The following is a 21,670-nucleotide window of genomic DNA, read 5'->3' as shown; positions in this document are numbered from 1 at the left end:
TGCAAATTGGTGAGGCTTTTTATCCAACATTTCCCAGGAAAGGGGGGGTGCAAGTCTTGGGAGGATTGTTCATTGTTCTTAAGATCCAAGGGTCTGGGTCTGTAGTCACCTAGGCAAATTGGTGAGGCTTTTTACCAAACCTTATCCAGGAAGTGGGGTGCAAGGTTTTGGGAAGTATTTTGGGGGGAAGGACGCGTCCAAACAGCTCTTCCCCAGTAACCAGTATTAGTTTGGTGGTGGTAGCAGCCAGTCCAAGGATAACGGGGGTAATATTTTGTACCTTGGGGAAGTTTTGACCTAAACTGGTAAAGATAAGCTTAGGAGGTTTTTCATGCAGGTCCCCACATCTGTACCCTAGAGTTCAGAGTGGGGGAGGAACCATGACATGGTGGCGCAGCGGTGGGATTAACCTGAAATCATTTTGAGATCCAGTTGAGATTTTTTGAACTAGAAATACAGATTTTAAAAAGGAATTTTTAGGAAGTCCAGAAAGCAGCTTTGAAACTGAAAGCAGCTTGGTTTCTCTCTGCTTTGTGGCCAAGCAGAGACAAAAGGGGATTATCTTGTGAATTGCAGGTTTTCTTTGCCTGGAGGCAGGGTACTTAACTCCTGCAGGGAAATTCACAGTCTTCCAACCCAGAGGTTTTTTTTTTTCTTTTCTTCCTAAAAGTAAATAGGGTGTGTGTGCTCTACCCATTTGCCTGGAGACAAAAGTGGCAGGGTTTTTTTTTAGGATTTTGATTTTTTTTTGTTTTACAAGGAGCACAGGTTTGAAAAGAAATTTTTTTTCTTTGGGCTGGGTAAGCAGGTTTCCAAGTAGTTGGAGGTTTTTTGCTTTAATTTGGGCCCAGAGCAGAGACAAGGGAATTGTCTTTTTCTGTAGGCTGACAATCACTATCAGAGAATAGGTATTCTATTCCAGCACAGCAAAATTTTACAGCCAAGTTTTGTTTGTTTATTTCTAAACCTCGGGTGTAAAGTTAGTTAAAAACAGAGAGGTTAGAATGGCCAAATCCTCGGCTCGACTACAGCGGGAATTAGCCAAATTTCAGGCTGAGGAAAAACAAAGGGAACATGAAAGACAGATAGAACTCATGCGGCTGGAGAAGGAGGTACAGGAGGCTGCCCACAAGAGGGAAATGGAGGCAAGGAAGCATGTGGAGGAGATGGAGAGGATAAAGGCCCAGCAGAATATACCAACAAACCCTAGCAATCCTTCTCCAGGTACCACTTCCCATCCCAGAAAGTTCCCCACCTACAAGGCAGGTGATGATACTGAGGCCTTCTTAGAAAACTTTGAAAGGGCCTGCCTTGGGTACAACATCTCTACTGACCAATACATGGTAGAGCTGAGGCCGCAGCTCAGTGGACCCTTAGCTGAGGTGGCAGCTGAAATGCCTAAAGAACATATGAACAAGTATGAACTGTTTAAATCCAAGGCGAGAGTCAGAATGGGGATAACACCCGAGCAGTCTCGTCGGAGGTTCCGAGCCCTAAGGTGGAAACCAGACATGTCATTTACCCGACATGCCTACCACATTGTGAAACATTGGGATGCCTGGATATCAGGAGCAAGTGTTGAATCTCCAGTAAATTTGCCCTTCCTAATGCAAATGGAACAATTCTTAGAGGGTGTTCCTGAGGAAATAGAAAGATACATCCTAGATGGGAAACCCAAAACTGTAATCGAGGCAGGAGAGATTGGAGCCAGATGGGTGGAGGTGGCAGAGAAGAAGAAAACTGGTCGCAGTTGGAGCGGAGACCAGAAGGGACCACCCCAGACCACACCCTATTACCGGGGGCCGCCCAAAGCCCCACCTACCTCCCAAAGAACCCTCCAGATCCCTTATCGTCCCACCACCCCGTTCTCCAGCAACCCTCCTCGCCCCAGTGACCTGTCAGCTGGACGATGTTTTAAGTGTAACGAGCTGGGGCATGTAAAGGCCAACTGCCCCAAGAACCCCAACAGATTACAGTTCATTGCACCGGAATCACACCAGAGGTCCACAGGCCCAGATGCCTCCCAGATACCCTTGGAGCGGAGGGAAACTGTGAGTGTGGGCGGGAAGAAGGTCACCGCGTGGAGGGACACCGGAGCACAAGTGTCAGCTATCCATGCTTCCTTAGTGGACCCCAATTTAATCAACCCAGAGATCCAAGTGACGATTCAACCCTTCAAGTCCAACTCTTTCAATTTGCCTACAGCCAAGTTGCCTGTCCAGTACAAGGGCTGGTCAGGAATGTGGACTTTTGCAGTCTATGATGATTATCCCATCCCCATGCTGTTGGGGGAAGACTTGGCCAATCACGTGAAGCAGGCCAAGAGGGTGGGAACGGTCACCCGCAGCCAGGCTAAACAAGCCGTGGGGCCTAGCTCTGTTCCGGAAACTTCTATCAGGGCCTGGTCACAGGTGATGGACCCGGACCCCAGGCCAATGTCTGCAACAGCAGTAGTGGATCCAGTCCCAGAGACCCAGACGGAACCAGTCCCAGAACCGGAACCAGCCAAACAACCAACACCAGACCCCGTGCCAGCACTGAATCCAGTACTTGCAACCTCAACACCAGAGGGCCCCACCGAACCTGAACTGGCAGCAGCCGATAACCCTACACAAGAGGCTCAGCCGGAGCCTGAATCCCAACATAGTGCAGCAGCGGAGAGTGTTTCACAGTCAACAGAAACAGCTCCATCCCCTATATCGCTTCCAGAGGGACCAAGCATATGTCCCCAATCCAATGAGGAACTGATGTCTCCAGCATCAAGGGAACAGTTCCAGACTGAACAGAAAGCAGATGAAAGCCTCCAGAGAGCGTGGACGGCGGCACGGAGCAACCCACCGCCTCTCAGCTCTTCTAATCGATCCAGGTTTGTTGTAGAAAGAGGACTTTTATACAAGGAAACTCTTTCTGGGGGACACCAGGAAGACTGGCATCCTCAGAGACAGTTGGTAGTTCCAACTAAATACCGGGCCAAGCTCTTGAGCTTAGCCCATGATCCCCCTAGTGGCCATGCTGGGGTGAACAGGACCAAAGACCGTTTGGGGGGGTCATTCCACTGGGAGGGAATGGGCAAGGATGTTTCTACCTATGTCCAGTCTTGTGAGGTGTGCCAAAGAGTGGGAAAACCCCAAGACCAGGTCAAAGCTCCTCTCCAGCCACTCCCCATCATTGAAGTTCCATTTCAGCGAGTAGCTGTGGATATTCTGGGTCCTTTTCCGAAAAAGACACCCAGAGGAAAGCAGTACATACTGACTTTCATGGATTTTGCCACCCGATGGCCGGAAGCAGTAGCTCTAAGCAACACCAGGGCTAAAAGTGTGTGCCAGGCACTAGCAGACATTTTTGCCAGGGTAGGTTGGCCCTCCGACATCCTCACAGATGCAGGGACTAATTTCGTGGCAGGAACTATGAAAAACCTTTGGGAAGCTCATGGGGTAAATCACTTGGTTGCCACTCCTTACCATCATCAAACAAATGGCATGGTGGAGACGTTTAATGGAACTTTGGGGGCCATGATACGTAAATTCGTAAATGAGCACTCCAATGATTGGGACCTAGTATTGCAGCAGTTGCTCTTTGCCTACAGAGCTGTACCACATCCCAGTTTAGGGTTTTCCCCATTTGAACTTGTATATGGCCGTGAGGTTAAGGGGCCATTGCAGTTGGTGAAGCAGCAATGGGAGGGATTTACAGCTTCTCCAGGAACTAACATTCTGGACTTTGTAACCAACCTACAAAACACCCTCCGAACCTCTTTAGCCCTTGCTAGAGAAAACTTACAGGATGCTCAAAAAGAGCAAAAAGCCTGGTATGATAAACATGCCAGAGAGCGTTCCTTCAAAGTAGGAGACCAGGTCAAGGTCTTAAAGGCGCTCCAGGCTCATAAAATGGAAGCATCGTGGGAAGGGCCATTCGTGGTCCAGGAGCGCCTGGGAGCTGTTAATTATCTCATAGCATTCCCCACCTCCAACCGAAAGCCTAAGGTGTATCATATTAATTCTCTAAAGCCCTTTTATTCCAGAGAATTAAAGGTTTGTCAGTTTACAGCCCAGGGAGGAGACGACGCTGAGTGGCCTGAAGGTGTCTATTACGAAGGGAAATGTGCTGGTGGTGTGGAAGAGGTGAACCTCTCCATGACCCTTGGGCGTATGCAGCGACAGCAGATCCAGGAGCTGGGCACTAGCTACGCGCCAACGTTCTCAGCCACCCCAGGACTGACTGAACGGGCATACCACTCCATTGACACAGGTAATGCTCACCCAATTAGGGTCCACCCTTACCGGGTGTCTCCTCAAGCTAAAACTGCTATAGAACGGGAGATCCAGGATATGTTACAGATGGGTGTAATCCGCCCCTCTGAAAGTGCATGGGCATCTCCAGTGGTTCTAGTTCCCAAACCAGATGGGGAAATACGTTTTTGCGTGGACTACCGTAAGCTAAATGCTGTAACTCGCCCAGACAACTATCCAATGCCACGCACTGATGAACTATTAGAGAAACTGGGACGGGCCCAGTTCATCTCTACCTTGGACTTAACCAAGGGGTACTGGCAGGTACCGCTAGATGAATCTGCCAAGGAAAGGTCAGCCTTCATCACACATCTCGGGCTGTATGAATTTAATGTACTCCCTTTCGGGCTGCGAAATGCACCCGCCACTTTCCAAAGACTTGTAGATGGTCTCCTAGCGGGATTAGGATAATATGCAGTCACCTACCTTGACGATGTGGCCATATTTTCGGATTCCTGGGCAGACCACCTGGAACATCTACAAAAAGTCCTTGAGCGCATAAGGGAGGCAGGACTAACTGTTAAGGCTAAGAAGTGTCAAATAGGCCTAAACAGAGTGACTTACCTTGGACACCAGGTGGGTCAAGGAACTATCAGCCCCCTACAGGCCAAAGTGGATGCTATCCAAAAGTGGCCTGTCCCAAAGTCAAAGAAACAGGTTCAATCCTTCTTAGGCTTGGCCGGTTATTACAGACGATTTGTACCGCACTACAGCCAAATCGCTGCCCCACTGACAGACCTAACCAAAAAGAAACAGCCAAATGCTGTTCAGTGGACCGGAAAGTGTCAGAAGGCCTTTAACAAGCTTAAAGCGACACTCATGTCTGACCCTGTACTAAGGGCCCCAGACTTCAACAAACCGTTCCTAGTAACCACAGATGCATCCGAGCGTGGTGTGGGAGCAGTTTTAATGCAGAAAGGACCTGATCAAGAATTCCACCCTGTAGTGTTTCTCAGCAAAAAACTGTCTGAGAGGGAAGCAACTGGTCAGTCACTGAAAAAGAATGTTATGCCATTTTCTATGCTCTGGAAAAGCTACGCCCATATGTTTGGGGACGGCGTTTCCACCTGCAAACCGACCATGCTGCACTAAAGTGGCTTCACACCGTCAAAGAAACTAACAAAAAACTTCTTCGGTGGAGTTTAGCTCTCCAAGATTTTGATTTCAACATCCAACACATCTCAGGAGCTTCTAACAAAGTGGCTGATGCACTCTCCCATGAAAGTTTCCCAGAATCAACTGGTTAAAATCGTCCTTGAGATGTGGAAAATATTGTTAGTCTTTATGTACTTGGTAGTATATTTAGAGATGCATGTGTCTTATTAACTCTGTTTTCCTAGAGCTCCAGGAAGAAATCCCAGCCAGTGTTTCACCCTAGCTGAGATTTGGGGGGCGTGTCATAAATATAAAGGGAAGGGTAAACCCCTTTGAAATCCCTCCTGGCCAGGGGAAAGCTCCTCTCACCTGTGAAGGGTTAAGAAGCTAAAGGTAACCTCGCTGGCACCTGACCAAAATGACCAATGAGGAGACAAGATACTTTCAAAAGCTGGGAGGAGGGAGAGAAACAAAGGGTCTGTGTCTGTCTGTAGTTGTCTTGGCCGGGGACAGAACAGGAATGGAGTCTTAGAACTTTTAGTAAGTAATCTAGCTAGGTATGTGTTAGATTATGATTTCTTTAATTGGCTGAGAAAAGAATTGTGCTGAATAGAATAACTATTTCTGTCTGTGTATCTTCTTTGTAACTTAAGGTTTTGCCTAGAGGGGTTCTCTATGTTTTTGAATCTAATTACCCTGTAAGATATCTACCATCCTGATTTTACAGGGGGGATTTCTTTATTTCTATTTACTTCTATTTTTTATTAAAAGTCTTCTTGTAAAACACTGAATGCTTTTTCATTGTTCTCAGATCCAAGGGTTTGGGTCTGTGGTCACCTATGCAAATTGGTGAGGCTTTTGACCAAACCTTGTCCAGGAAGTGGGGTGCAAGGTTTTGGGAAGTATTTTGGGGGGAAGGACGCGTCCAAACAGCTCTTCCCCAGTAACCAGTATTAGTTTGGTGGTGGTAGCGGCCAGTCCAAGGATCACGGGTGTAATATTTTGTACCTTGGGGAAGTTTTGACCTAAGCTGGTAAAGATAAGCTTAGGAGGTTTTTCATGCAGGTCCCCACATCTGTACCCTAGAGTTCAGAGTGGGGGAGGAACCGTGACAAGCCAGAAGCCAAAATTGTGTTCAATAGCTAGAATAAGCTTCAGGGTGGATATCAGTGATGTAATGCTGCAAAGGTAAAATGGTGCTAGTTAAATTAGATATATACTACCTATGAAATAGCAAAAAGTATCCCATGTTCAGCTATTCATAAGTAGTATTAGGAATGAAAACCATTCAGGCAAGCTGCATACACTGTCGGTCCTTCATCAGTTGAGACTGAGCCGATCACAACACGTCTTCCTATCTTCTCTCGCTCTGGCTATCCTTTGCCATGCTTGTCCATATCTCCTTGTTAGGAAATCATCCCACTTCTTTGGAGGCTAACTGCATGGCCATTTCTGTTCTCACGGATACCACTCGGATATAGCTGCGGTCCATCTGTTGTCACTAAGTCAGGCCACATTTCGCACCCACCACATTTTGCTGAGCCTGCTTTCAACAACAACGTCTCGCACTCCAGACTGCTGTCTAATTATTTCATTGGGGATGTGATCGCGGAGCGAAATGCCCAAAAATGTTCATTCCATCACCCTCTGTGTGACAGACAGTTGAAGTTCTTCAATCTTTGTCAGCGACCATGTTTCGCTGCCATATAACATCACTGGAAGCATGGTCGAGTTAAAAAAAGATTTGCACTAGTTGTTTTGCTGGTCTTTCCTTGGAGGATGTCCTTAATGTCATTAAATGTCCACCATCCAGCTTTTTTTCCTGTGCAACAGTTCGCCTTTCTAATTGTGGCGAATGTTGACTTCCTGGCCCAAATAAACGTATTTGTCAACCTCTTGAACCTGCTCTCCTCCAAGAGTTATTTGGGTTCTTGGCAGAACATCTGATCTCATGTATTTAGTTTTCGATTAGTTCATTTTTAATCTGACTTGACTACTTTTCGTGTTCAGTTCTTTAAGGATCTCTCAAGCTGGGCTGTATTTTTGACTATCAGCACAATATCATCTGCGAACCTGAGATGGTTTAGCTGCTTGCCATTGATATTCATCCCGCCTTTCAAGGCTGCTCGTCAAAAAACCAATTCAAGACAGGCTGTGAATAGTTTTGGTGAAATTGTATCTCCTTGTTTCACACCATTTTCGATGGGGATTTGGAGGAGAGTATCAAACAGCGATATGTCCATGCTGCAGCCAGAGTTCGCTTCCTTTAGTAATATATTTCGCGCTGATGCCCTGTTCTGAAAGAGCTTCAAGAATGGTGTTAGTCTCTATGCTGTTGAACACCTTCTCGTAGTCCATGAAGACAATGCACAAAGAGAACTTGTATTTCCTTGAATGCTCTAGTAGTTGGTTAGAGTGAAGATGTGGTCTATCATACTATAATTCCTTCGAAAGCCGGCCTGCTCTCTAGGTTGCTGTTCATCTAGATTTGGCAATAGTCAATTTGTTATTATTCTAGTGAACAACTTACAGATATGTGAAAGCAGGCAGATCAGGCGATAGTTCTTTAGATTATCTCAATCGCCTTTCTTATGCGCCAAGATGGTATTGGACTCTTTCCAACTCGACTGGATAGACTGATAGAGTGCTAATACTTCACTGACTTACTATGAAAAATATTTAGACATATTTCCCTTTGTCACCACCAATTCAGCATAGCACTTAATTTTGAATACTTGTGTCGCACACTTGTATTCAAAGGGATTACTCAGATGCTTAAAGTTAACCAAATGCATATGTGTTATGCATTTCTTTCCCAAACTTTTATTATTCCTAAGAACATTTCCACGCTCTTTGTTTCTTAAGAAATCTGTTATTGCTGTTTATTGAAGCCAGCAAGGTAAGAGGATGTTGAAATAAAGTATGATAGAATTGTCTGATGAAAGCTTTTTTCTGAGTAGATAGGAAGAATCAGACATCACCAAGACCCTATTCTTAATGGTCATCGTCTTTCAAGCATGTGGTTCTGAACAGGTTAATAGTTAAGAATTGTTACAAGTGCTTTGACTAGTCAATTAGATTTTCTCTCATTTTTAAATGTTCAACTGTAGAAGAGAGTGGCTTAAAAGTGGGAAAAGGTAAGAATTATTAAATAATTTAATACTTTTGTATGCACTTGCAGAGGGTAGCCAAAATATTGCAACTTAGATGAATTTAGAATGCTCTAAAAAAGAAAAGGGAGTACTTGTGGCACCTTAGAGACTAACAAATTTATTTAAGCATAAGCTTTCGTGAGCTACAGCTCACTTCATCGGATGCTCTAGTGTTTTGATTGATTCTCTCTTTTTTGTAGTTTTATACCGGATAATGCTAATAATAAATATCACACTTATTTATAGGCACCCTGAACAGTCTCCATAGAGATGTTTACACACCACCTTACATGAAATTAAATATTGTTGCATGTGAAATAATTCCACCCAAAGGAAGATTTGTTAGAACTGTTTAAAAAACATGTTTTTATTTAGTTCAGAAAACTATTTGCAAGCTAAAAGGAAGAGCACACATTGGTGTAAAATTAGATTCTGTACATGTTGTTCTTATACTTTTGGACACATGGATCAATAGTCTCTCCTCCAAACTACCTTTTAGAAATGTAAGAATTACAATATAACAAATCATTTTCTGACAAGCAAATCATTATTTCATTATCCTCCCAGGAATACACCTTTATTATTTGTTTTTCTTTCTTTCTTGACAAGGAAATAGTAATAACCCATGGATGAACATAGCCATTTTATCCCATCAAGAACATGTCTGGAATATTTTCCTGACAGGAAAAATCTTTTTATTATTATTATAATAATTATTATTATCTGCACAGAAAATAGTGCTATCATTTCCCTCACAGGGAAACAATTACTTTGATAGGAACTTTTCATTTGTACTGTCCTAAAAATAACTTCATTTTTACCTGGGTATAAAAATGGTTTAAATGAAAGTTGTTGTTTGTTTGTTTGTTTTTTTTAATTCCAGGTGCTGTTTCTTTGATTTACAGATGAAAATACAAAAGAAAATTAAGGGAATCAAAAAAATGCAAATAAAAGCTACAGTAGATAAAATCAAGTATAAACTATAAAGCGATTGATAATCATAAGAAACTGACCACTGGGCTTCCCACTGGGATATGTCTCAAAGAAAATTCCCCCACTTACCCAAATCTCACCAAGTGCCTGCATATGTATTTAAATACATTGGTTATTGCCAGATTTCTTACTTGATTAAGGAGGAAGGTTAGAACAGTGTTTAGGAGCACTAGCCTGGGATCTAAGAGACCAAGCGTCAGTTCCCTGCTCTGCCATAGATTTCCCATGTGACCTTTGAAAATCATATAGGACCAGATTTTTAAAGATGTAGATAGGCAACTAGTGGGATTCTCAGAAGCCACTGGATACCTAACTCCCATTGAAACAGAAGTTAGGTGCCTCAATGCTTTTGAAAATTTCCTGGACATCTATCTGCATCTTTAGGTGCCTAAATACTTTTCAAAAAATCTCATCCTTAGTCTGTGTCTCAGTTTCCCCATATGTAGAATGGGATTGGCATAAATATAAAGGGAAGGGTAACAACCTTCCTGTATACAGTACTATAAAATCCCACCTGGCCAAAGGCACAAAATCCTTTTACCTGTAAAGGGTTAAGAAGCTCAGGTAACCTGGCTGGCACCTGACCAAAAGAACCAATAAGGGGACAAGATACTTTCAAATCTAGGGTGCCGGGGGAGGGGGGGGGCAAGGTTTTGGTCTGTCTTTTTCTGTGTGCTTGCCGGACACAGGTCAAGGAAGCAAGCAATCCAACTCCATTAGAATTAGTAAGTACTAGCAAGGGAATGTGTTAGCTTCTTTTTGTTTTGGCTTGTGTTTTTCTCTCTGTGCTGAGAGAAAGGTGTATTCTTGGTTTTCTTTTCCTAACTTTAAAGTTTGGCTCAGAGGGAAATCCTCCTTGTTTTTGAATCTGATTGCCCTGTAAGATTATCTTCCATTCTAATTTTATAGAGGTGCTTCTTTTACCTTTTTTCTTTATAAAAATTTCTGTTCCTTTTAGAATCTGACTGGGGTTCTTTTTAGTGTCCTAAAAAAACCCAAGGTTGGTCTGTGCTCATCTTGTTTATTCTCAAGCCTCCACAGGAAAGCGGGTATGGAGGCTTGGGGGGATATTAGGGGGAGTAGGAACTCCAAGTGGACCTTTCCCTGAGTTTGTCTAAATCACTTGGTGGTGGCAGCATTACCTAATCCAAGGTACAAGGGAGAATTTGTGCCTTGAGGAGGTTTTAACCTAAGCTGGTAGAAATAAGCTTAGGGGGTCTCTCATGCGGGTCCCCACATCTGTATCCTAGAGTTCAGAGTGGGGAGGGAACCCTGACAGGTATAATAGCACTACCCTATACCACATGGATGTTGTGAAGATAAATGCATTAAAGATTGTGAGGTATTGAGATACTGTGGTCATGGGTGCAATACAAGTATTATACATAGAATTCACTTGTATCCTAGAAAGATAGTGACAAATTGGAAGCAGTTCAGAAAATTGTGATGGATGTTGTCAGAGCCATCATTGGTGCAGCTGCTACCGTAGACAGGGCTCAGGAATTTTACTGTTGTGTCATGAAAATCTGCAGACCTCTGTCCACACTAGCTCTCATACTGTTGCTATCATGGTGCACTAGCTGGAACACAGGGAGTAATAATTTCCTAGTACACACAATGTCATAATGAACAAATGGCAATAAAAGCATGTACATCACAAATGTGTCTTTCCAGAGTAAGGAAAACAAGAGCAAGAATGCAGAATGGAGTGGAAATCTGGCAACCTCTCAGATCACTGAAAAAGAAAATTCTGACAACATGTGGAAATGATGTTTTCCAGATCACAGGGAGGAAAATATGAAGATGAAAAGTGCAGCTACATGGATTGGCGAAAGTGTAACAGATACTAAACCTCATTAAGGACTTAAGCCAGTCTAACCACTGGAGATCAGAATGAGACCTAATATGGTGGCATATTATCCCACATTTGCTTACTGTAGGATTGTTACATATTCCTTTAAAGCAGAAATCAGTGGCCACTGTCAGAGACAGGCTACTAGACCAGATTGACCTTTGAGTCTGAGTAAGCATGGCAATTCTTATGTTCCTATATTGAACATCCTTGAACATTACTGTATTGGATGCTAAAGTACTGAACTTATTCTGATACATATGAAGTATGTGTTACTCCAAAATAGAAAGTCAAGTTTTTGCTAGATGCAAAAATATAAGAAAAAGCACCAGGATTCACTGAGATTTTAAACAGTTTTAGACTGCAATTTCAAATAGGTCAAGGAAGCTAGATGCCAATTTCCTTGGCCTGAAGCTGGTGAAAAGATAGTTTTCCCACAGAAAATTTTAATTAAAAAATCATGTTTGTCAACATTTTCACTGGAGAGTTTCACCTGTTTGTCAAAAAAAAGCAATAAAACAAAAAACAAAACAAACAAAGGAACAAGATGTTTTGAAAATCCCAGCCTTAAAGCTGCCATTTAAAGATTGTGGTTATATGGACCATGATTAAATGCTAAGAGGTGGTATAGTTTTGATACAAGATTTACCTGGGTTAGAAAAAATGAATAGATAGAGCAGGTGTACAAAAACTCATGCAAAATGCAAAAAAACAGTGCATTTAGTGATGAAAGGCTACATTAATCTTGGCAAACACACATACCAAAACAAAGAGAGAGAGAGACATAGATAAAATCCACATTGAAAAGCAACTTTACATACCCAAAGTGTAGAAATTGTTCAGAAACTCTGGAGGAATATATACTAGTGCTCACGTTTGGCCAGCAAGAGGTCATGGCTCTGCATTATATAATAACTGTAATCACTTTCTCAAGGAATGAAAATCTGACCCCAAAAGACATGAATACTATTGATCAGCAGGTGACAAAACAATGTTTTTCATCAGAATGAGCTTTTTATTGACATGGTCAATGCTAATGATGCTCAAAAAACAAAAACCCCAAGTAGATCATGCACACAAGTGAAACATTTGCTAGTTTCTTATTAGGGTCACAGATACTCAGATTGTTAGATTTAAACTTGATACTAGAGCTCAAGCAAGCACTGTATCAGACAAAATATTATGTACATTCAAATCTCATATTCCATTCCACTCTAACAAATATCTATCTGTGTATAGTGAACAGTGTAAAGTATGAGGTCCATGAAAACTGCAAAAAAGATAGAGAGCATGATTAGGCTTGAATTTTATGTTGTGAGCACTCAGTTATGGGAAACACTTAAATATTGAACTTAAATTGCTACTATCTATAGCTACTAGACAACCTGATAATCATACAAAATATGGAAGTATCTTCAAGGCAGTTGGACAATGTCCAGGAAAATGTTCTTTTCTTCTTAAGCGAACAGTCACCCCCTTTTGTTAACACTCTAAGAAAGGTACCATTTTCATTCCATGATTACTTGCAGCAGGAATTAGTTTCTAGTGTAGTACAGAAACCAATCTTCAGATTGGTACTGAACCAATTAGTTGGTATATTAAAGACTCATACATGAACGTTCAAAATCTGACTGGATATCTGAAATATTAAACAGGCAATACAAAAATAATATTACCCTTTAATATTCTTTGTAATGAGTGGTTTAAATTCACCTCTGGTGGAACCCCATTAATTTTTTAATACACTACTCCACCAACCTGAACTGTTCCTTTGTAGAGGAATTACTTTTTTAAAAGTATGCTCCAATCAACTGAATCCTTATCATATGATTAAAATAAAACACTGAATACTATGACCCTGTTTGCTTTATTTAAATGGGTCACAGCAATGTTTACTTTGTGCACAACCTCCCACTTCATGGTCTTGTCCTTTTTCTCCCATCCCATCTGACCCCTACTGTTTCCAACTTTCTGGTTTACCTTTTTTCTCCCTCTTGCCAGTCTGTTTCTTTCTCATCCAGAAGAGTCCTTATGGTTCTTAAGAAGCACAAGAGTAGATTTTACCATGAAACTGACCTGCTTAGATACATTTCACTTTTCCATAGGTGTAACAGAATAGAAACAGTGAAATTTAAAGCTGGTCAGTTTCACTTTGAGGTCAGTGGTTGTGACACAAACAGAGCACAACATGGGCTCTGCTGGGACATCTTCCGATAGGGCAGCAGGAGTTGATGGGAGATAAGGGGAGGTATGGTGGGGAATAAGAGAAAAGTCCCTAATATGGAACTCTGCTGTATCAAGAGACACGGTTTGACATGCCTGCATGCCAGCCTTGGTGGCAGAGGCCCTTTCTGGACTTCAGAGATATTGTGGTGGTCCCCTGCTCTCAGCAGGCTAAGGATTATGAAGAATGGCACTCTAAAGCTTATAAGTATTTTTCAGCCTCCTTCTCTCAGTATTAGTTCTGAATAAAAGCAAGGGTAGACCTTTCCTTCCTTCTACTGCACTAGTGTACTGACCACTTCAGACATGTAGAACTTGCTATCCCCATAAGATACACCTTGTCTGAACCTCACCCTGAAGACCATCCAAAACCATGCTCTGAAGTGTCCCTAGCCTCTGTTTGCCAGAAGCTGGGAATGGATCACTTGAGGATTACCTGTTCTGTTCATTTCCTCTGAAGCGTCTGGCATTGGCCACTGTTGGAAGACAGGATACGGAACTAGATGGACCACTGATCTGACCCAGTATGGCCGTTCTTATGTTCTTACCCACTTTGTATATTTGTAGACACTGATTCAGAGGTTAATGGCAGGAAAGGTTGTACCGAGGCAGACTAGTGCACAGTACAGTATGCCACTTCGGTAATATAAGATTGTCACCTTTTACTTATACACGTGGGCATGTGCGCACACACACACACAAAATACAAATCCCTTTATTGCTATCAATATTTTTTACAGTCTAAGTCCTTGATATTTGGTTTTTCAGTTACAGAATATAGTAAAGACAAGATACAGGTGGCTAATTACATCATAGGAGAAACAACTCGAAGGGAGAGAAAAAAATGAAACAAGGGAGCAGAGAATGCAAATGAGCTAGAATTTTTTATGTTTAGTGAATATTACTGGTCAAATAATATAATTATACATCTTTGAATAACTTAAAGAAATTTTGTGAAGAATAGTGCTGCAAGAATATGCTAAGAAGTGTGTTGAATAATGAATTAATTATGAACTCGTAGCCTCATGTGGCTAATTTCCAGCTTCCCTACCAGATACAATATCACTGATTTGAATATACTGCAGTTTATTATAGAAGTTTTCCTTTATCCTTCCTAGGTGGTAGCTGCCAGAAGCATATATTTGTATATGTGTGGATTATTTCTCTTTTCACATTCCAGACACCTATGGAGCTCCTTCCAATCAGATAGTACAAATGAAATGCTGGGCCTGTGGAGATTATTTACAAAGCTCAGTGGTCTCTCCACATGAAGACCCAAAGGAGGATCCAGTATGGAGAAGAAAAATCTATGATAAGAGTCTCATTGAACAATTTTCCAAAAGATTCCTTCAAGCTGAAATTTGCTCTCCCCTTCCTTCCGTCCCTCAAGAGGAAAAAAAACAGAGGTTTAAGTGAATCTCTGTTCTTTCAGAGACCCTGCACCTCTGTAGTGGCCTCTGACTAACTGCAGTCATGCCCTCAGGTCCCTTCCTTTAAGGGATTTCCCCTACTCACAAGGACTCCACAAGGAAATGTACACAACTTCCTGGTATTTATCCCTATGTCTACCATCCTAAGACATAGAAGGTATGAATTTCATAGGGTAAAGATAAAATCCTGCTTACTGACTTCAGTGACACTACTTGCTTGTGCCTTGGAAGGAGGAGTATGCTATTAGTTTGGGAGTTATTTCTTGATCAGTCTATCAGAAATATAGCTTAGGGCAAAAGTGAAAAAGATTAGAGTTTTTTGGCCTAGTGTATCTTTGTTTCTGTTACATACACAGACATATTAAAGCTCAGGAAAGGTCTGAAACAGGAATCTCAGAGGTAATGAAGGCTATGGTCTAGCATTCTTGTAGCTGACAGAGGAACAATGTATACCCAAACTCTCAAAAAGTCTTGTGTTGTATATAACAATTTGGAATGTATTGTCTAAAATATTGAAGACTGAAATACAAAATTAGAGCAGAACAAATTAGCAGCAACATTATTCAGTCAGTGGAAAGCTGTCTAGAAGAAGCCACCAGAGCCTCTGAGATCAGTCAATTTAAGGATTTGTCAATGATCCTGAATATCATAAGGCAACATGGGGTAAGAGATTGAACAAATTATGCCCTATCAAGTCTGTCAGCAGAAAATTAATTATGGATCATGATTGTGTTAGGTCATATGCTGCTTGATAGCATTGAGAGAAATTCCACAAACATGAGAATATTATTTATGGTTTCCCACTGGGGAAGGGGTCCACAGTGGAAACATCATGGAGATCAAATTGTAGGCCCCATATAACAATCAATTGACTGACAATCAGTCACAGGGTAGGTACACCCAGTCATGGAGTTTGGGGTCACATGTGGTCAAAAGAAAGGGCAGAGGCAGTACAGCAGCAGGTTAGGACCCATGCTGATGGCCCGTACTATAAAACGGTATTATGGCCTAGTGGCCAGAGTCAATAGCGCAGCCCTGCTGCTTAGGGCAGCATGGCCCAATAGCCAGAGTCAATAAAGTCTCACTACTCTGTCAGATTGTGTGACCTATTGGCCCCTTGGGGAAGTGGGTGTGTGGAACCCAGGTTGTGGGGAGACTCAGACCATCCCTGCTCCTCTGAGCCCCAGCCCAGGGCCTTGGCAGTGGCAGGGTTAGTCACCACCAAGACAACGTTGATCCTCCTGAAACACACTGACTAGTTCCCTGGTTCACCCACCAGAGCAAAGGAAGTCCCCATGGCTGGTTCCTACACTGTCTTCACCAGCAATGGTCCACAGTTCCTGCAGGTCTCTGGGGTCCTCTGGCGGTGAAGCTCCTGACAGCATGGCCTCCTCTCTGGGTTCATCAGGCAGCCTGGAATCCATCTAGGGCTGTGTGCTTTGGCTCTGGGCCTGTAGCAGCTCTCTGAAGAGAGACTGTAGTTTGCACCCTCTCCTTTCAGCAGCCTGCCCAGGCTGAGCTGGCTGCTTCCTTTTATATATTGCCTCCAGGCTGAGCATGCCCAGCAGAGGCAAAGGGGTGAGGCTTCCTCAGTGTTCAATGCACAGCTAACCCCTGTGGGGATAGGGCAGAGTAGGTACACCCCGGCACACCATCAAATGGTCAAAATGCATTTATGGCTAGTTTGGGAGGACTTCTGGCTTTTCAAAAGAAAATGTTTGTTATGTTTTCTAAGCTGAAAGATGTTTTTGCGCAAAAAATGTATTTGCTTTGGTTACACTACTCTGTCCCTTATTAATGGTTTAAGTTTTTAAGAGAACCGCTCAAAATTAAATTAAAAAATCCTCCAGTAGGGTCAACTGCTGGCTAAATCTTACCTTTATGGTCTCAAGAAAATCTCTATGAGGCTAATACATAAAATTATGCTCTTGATGAGCTTCTTAACTGTACAACCACATTTGATGCTGATCTCATGTGTGCTGCTGTTCACATTAATCTCTGGTATGTTGGACAAATGAGAAATCTAGCCTGAAGTAATGATACTGTACTGTGCCTGGACATGGGCCACAGCCCAATAACACTGGCAATAGAGGCTAACTGCAGATTTGGACATGAAAATGAACAATGAGCTGGTTTGAATGAGGCTAAGGAAGTCCTTGATCCTGCAAACATTTACAAATGTACTTATCTTTAAACATACGCTTAGTCCTACTAACTTTGATGGGACTATTTTGTCAGTGTTGCTTAACTAAAATCCTACACGATTCACTATAGGATAATGCCATGGTCAAGCTAGATCAAGGGCCCATTCCTACTGAACTTGACAAATATGAATAGTCCCACTGTAGTCAATTGAACTGCTTATATCCATACAATTAAGCATGTGCATAAGTGCTTTGCAGGATTGGAACCCAAATCATGTACGATGGAAAGTTGAGTGACTGCTTCTCTAGACAAAGGCCCTCACAGAATGGCTTCTGTTACTTGCGGCCAGATGGAACAGGGGATAGACTGCAGAATCGCAACATCACCAGGAAAAGGCAAGTCTACGTGATTGGGGACTCATTACTGAGAAGAATAGACAGACCTGTAGCAAGAGCTGATCCAGAGAACAGAAGGGTGTGCTGTCTGCCAGGTGCTAAGATATGGGATGTGGACCTGAGGCTGAAGGGGATCCTAATGGGAACGGGAAAGAATCCACTGATTATCCTTCATGTGGGAAAAAATGATATTGTTAGATTCTCACTGGAATATATCAAGGGAGACTATGCCAGGCTGGGGAAGACGCTTAAGGAAATCAAGGCTCAGGTGATCTTCAGTGGGATTCTGCCTGTTCCTAGAGAAGGGCAACAAAGGTGTGACAAGATTATGATGCTCAACAGATGGATCAGGCACTGGTGCTATAAGGAGGGCTTTGGGATGTATGGCCACTGGGAAGCATTCATGGACAGAGGACTGTTCTCTTGGGATGGACTTCACCTGAGTAAGGAGGGAAATAGACTTCTAGGAGGGACGATGGCACAACTGATCAAGAGAGCTTTAAATTAGGAATTTGGGGGAGATGGTTGGGAGAAGTCCAGGTAATCTCCACACCAGATTTTCTCTTTGAGAGGGAAGAAAATGAAGTAAGAAAGGATACAGCCGTGAGTAGGAGAATGGACATACGGCAGAAGGGCAGTGTACATACCAATCTAATAGGTAATATTGGTGGTAGAATGTCTGTGCCCAATCGGGTAAAGAATGTGAGCAAAGCCAAACGGCAAAAATTAAGATGTTTGTACACTAATGCGAGGAGCCTAGGTAACAAAATGGAGGAACTAGAGCTACTGGTGCAGGAAGTGAAACCAGATATTATAGGGATAACAGAAACATGGTGTAATAGTAATCATGCCTGGAGTACGGATACTGAAGGGTATGTGCTGTTTAGGAAAGACAGAAATAAAGGCAAAGGTGGTAGAGTAGCATTGTATATCAATGATGAGGTGGATTGCAAAGAAATAAGAAGCGATGGAATGGATAAGACAGAGTCTGTCTGGGCAAAAAATCACATTGGGGAAGAAAGCTACTCGAGCCTCCCCTGGGATAGTGCTTCGGGTGTGCTGTAGACCGCTGGGATCTGATTTGGATATGGATAGAGACCTCTTTAATGTTTTTAAAGAAGTAAATACTCATGGGAATTGTGTGATCATGGAAGACTTTAACTTCCCAGGTATAGACTGGAGGACAAGTGCTAGTAATAATAATAGGGCTCAGATTTTCCTAGATGCGATAGCTGATGGATTCCTTCACCAAGTAGTTGCTGAACCAACAAGAGGGGATGGCATTTTAGATTTGGTTTTGGTGAGCAGTGAGGACCTCATAGAATAAATGACTGTAGGGGACAACCTTGGTTCGAGCAATCATGAGCTAATTCAGTTCAAACTAAATGAAAGGATAAACAAAAATAGATCTGTGACTAGGGTTTTTTATTTCAAAAATGCAAACTTTAAAAAAAATTAAGGAAATTAGTTAGGGAAGTGGATTGGACTGAAAAACTTGTGGATCTAAAGGTGGAGGAGGCCTGGAATTACTTCAAGTCAAAGTTGCAGAAACTATCAGAAGCCTGCATCCCAAGAAAGGGGAAAAAAATCATAGGCAGGAGTTCTAGACCAAACTGGATGAGCAAGCATCTCATAGAGGTGATTAAGAAAAAGCAGAAAGCCTACAAGGAGTGGAAGATGGGAGGGATGAGCAAGGAAAGCTACCTTACTGAGGTGAGAACATGTAGGGATGAAGTGAGAAAAGCCAAAATCCATGTAGAGTTGGACCTTGCAAAAGGAATTAAAAGCAATAGTAAAAGGTTCTATAGCCATATAAATAAGAAGAAAACAAAGAAAGAAGAAGTGGGACCGCTAAACACTGAGGATGGAGTGGAGGTTAAGGATAATGGGCATGACCCAATATCTAAACAAATACTTTGCCTCAGTCTTTAATGAGGCTAATGAGGAGATTAGGGATAATGGTAGGACGATAAATGGGAATGAGGATATGGAGGTAGATATTACTGCATCCGAGGTAGAAGTCAAACTCAAACAGCATAATGGGACTAAATTAGGGGGCCCGGATAATCTTCATCCAAGAATATTAAAGGAACTGGCACATGAAATTTCAAGCCCGTTAGCAAGGATTTTTAATGAATCTGTAAACTGAGGGGTTGTACTGTATGACTGGAGAATTGCTAACATAGTTCCTTTTTTTAAGAAAGGGGAAAAAAGTGATCCGGGTAATTCCAGGCCTGTTAGTTTGACATCTGTAGTATGCAAGGTCTTGGAAAAAATTTTGAAGGAGAAAGTAGTTAAGGACATTGAGGTCAATGGTAAAATGGGACAAAATACAACACAGTTTTACAAAAGATAGATTGTGTCAAACCAACCTGATCTCCTTCTTTGAGACAGTAACAGATTTTTTAGACAAAGGAAATGCAGTGGATCTAATTTACCTCGATTTCAGTAAGGCATCAGATGCAGTTCCACATGGAGAATTATTAGCTAAATTAGAAAAAATGGGGATCAATATGAAAATTGAAAGGTGGATAAGGAATTGGTTAAAGGGGAGACTACAGCGGGTCACAGTGAAAGGCGAACTGTCAGGCTGGAAGGAGGTTACTGGTGGAGTTCCTCAAGGATCAGTTTGGGGACCAATCTTATTTAATCTTTTTATTACTGACCTTGGCACAAAAAGCGGGAATGTGTTAATAAAGTTTGCAGATGACACAAAGCTGGGAGGTATTGCCAATAGAGAGAAGGACCGGGATATCATACAGGAAGATCTGGATGATCTTGGCAACTGGAGTAATAGGATGAAATTTAATTTTGAGAAGTGCAAGGTCATGCATTTAGGGATTAATAACAAAAATTTCTGTTATAAACTGGGGACGCATCACTTGGAAGTAACAGAGGAGGAGAAGGGCCACAGAGTATTTGTTGATCACAGGATGACTATGAGCTGCCAATGTGATGTGGCTGTGAAAAAAGCTAATGCAGTCTTGGGATGCATCAGGCGAGGTATTTCCAATAGAGATAAGGAGGTGTTAGTACCGTTATACACTGCACTGGTGAGACCTCATCTGGAATATTGTGTGCAGTTCTGGTCTCCCATGTTTAAGAAGGATGAATTCAAACTGGAACTGGTACAGAGAAGGGCTACTAGGATGAACCGAGGAATGGAAAACCTGTCTTATGAAAGGAAACTCAAAGAGCTTGGCTTCTTTAGCCTAACCAAAAGACTGCTGAGAGGAGATATGATTGCTATCTATAAATATATCAGAAGGATAAATACCAGAGAGGGAGAGGAATTATTTAAGTTCAGTACTAATGTGGACACAAGAACAAATGGATATAAACTGGCCATCAGGAAGTTTGGACTTGAGATTAGACGAAGGTTTCTAACCATCAGAGGAGTGAAGTTCTGGAACAGCCTTCCAAGGGAAGCAGTGGGGGCAAAAGACATATCTGGCTTCAAGACTGAGCTTGATAAGTTTATGGAGGAGATGATATGGTGGGATAGCCTAATTTTGGCAATTAATTGGTCTTCAACTATTAGTGGTAGATATGCCTAATGGCCTGTGATGGGATGTTAGATGGGGTGGGATCTGAGTTACTACAGAGAATTCTTTCCTGGGTGTCTGGCTGGTGAGTCTTGCCCACATCCTCAGGGTTTAGCTGACCACCATATTTGGGATCGGGAATGAATTTTCCTCCAGGACAGATTGGCAGAGGCCATGGAGTTTTTTCGCCTTCCTCTGCAGCGTGGGACACGGGTCACTTGCTGGAGAATTCTCTGCACCTTGAAGTCTTTAAACCACAATTTGAGGACTTCAATAGCTCAGACATAAGTTAGGGGTTTGTTACGGGAGTTGGTGGGTGAGATTGTGTGGCTTGAGTTTTGCAGGAGGTCAGACTAGATGACCATAATGGTCCCTTCTGACCTTAAAATCTATGATTCTATGATTTCAGTACACTCACTTGACTTGGGCCACTAATATTTTCCCAGGAAACAGCTAGAAAATAGATATTGCTCAAACAAAACAAAACAAAAACCCCTTTCCCCTCATTTTGGCATATTTGCAAAACTGAGCAGAATTTTTCTAAAATACCT

The sequence above is a fragment of the Lepidochelys kempii genome, chromosome 4 (genome assembly GCF_965140285.1).
Source record: "Lepidochelys kempii isolate rLepKem1 chromosome 4, rLepKem1.hap1, whole genome shotgun sequence".
Lineage (NCBI taxonomy): Eukaryota > Metazoa > Chordata > Testudines > Cheloniidae > Lepidochelys > Lepidochelys kempii.
The sequence above is the reverse complement of the archived record's forward strand: the minus strand, read 5'-3'. Positions refer to the sequence as shown.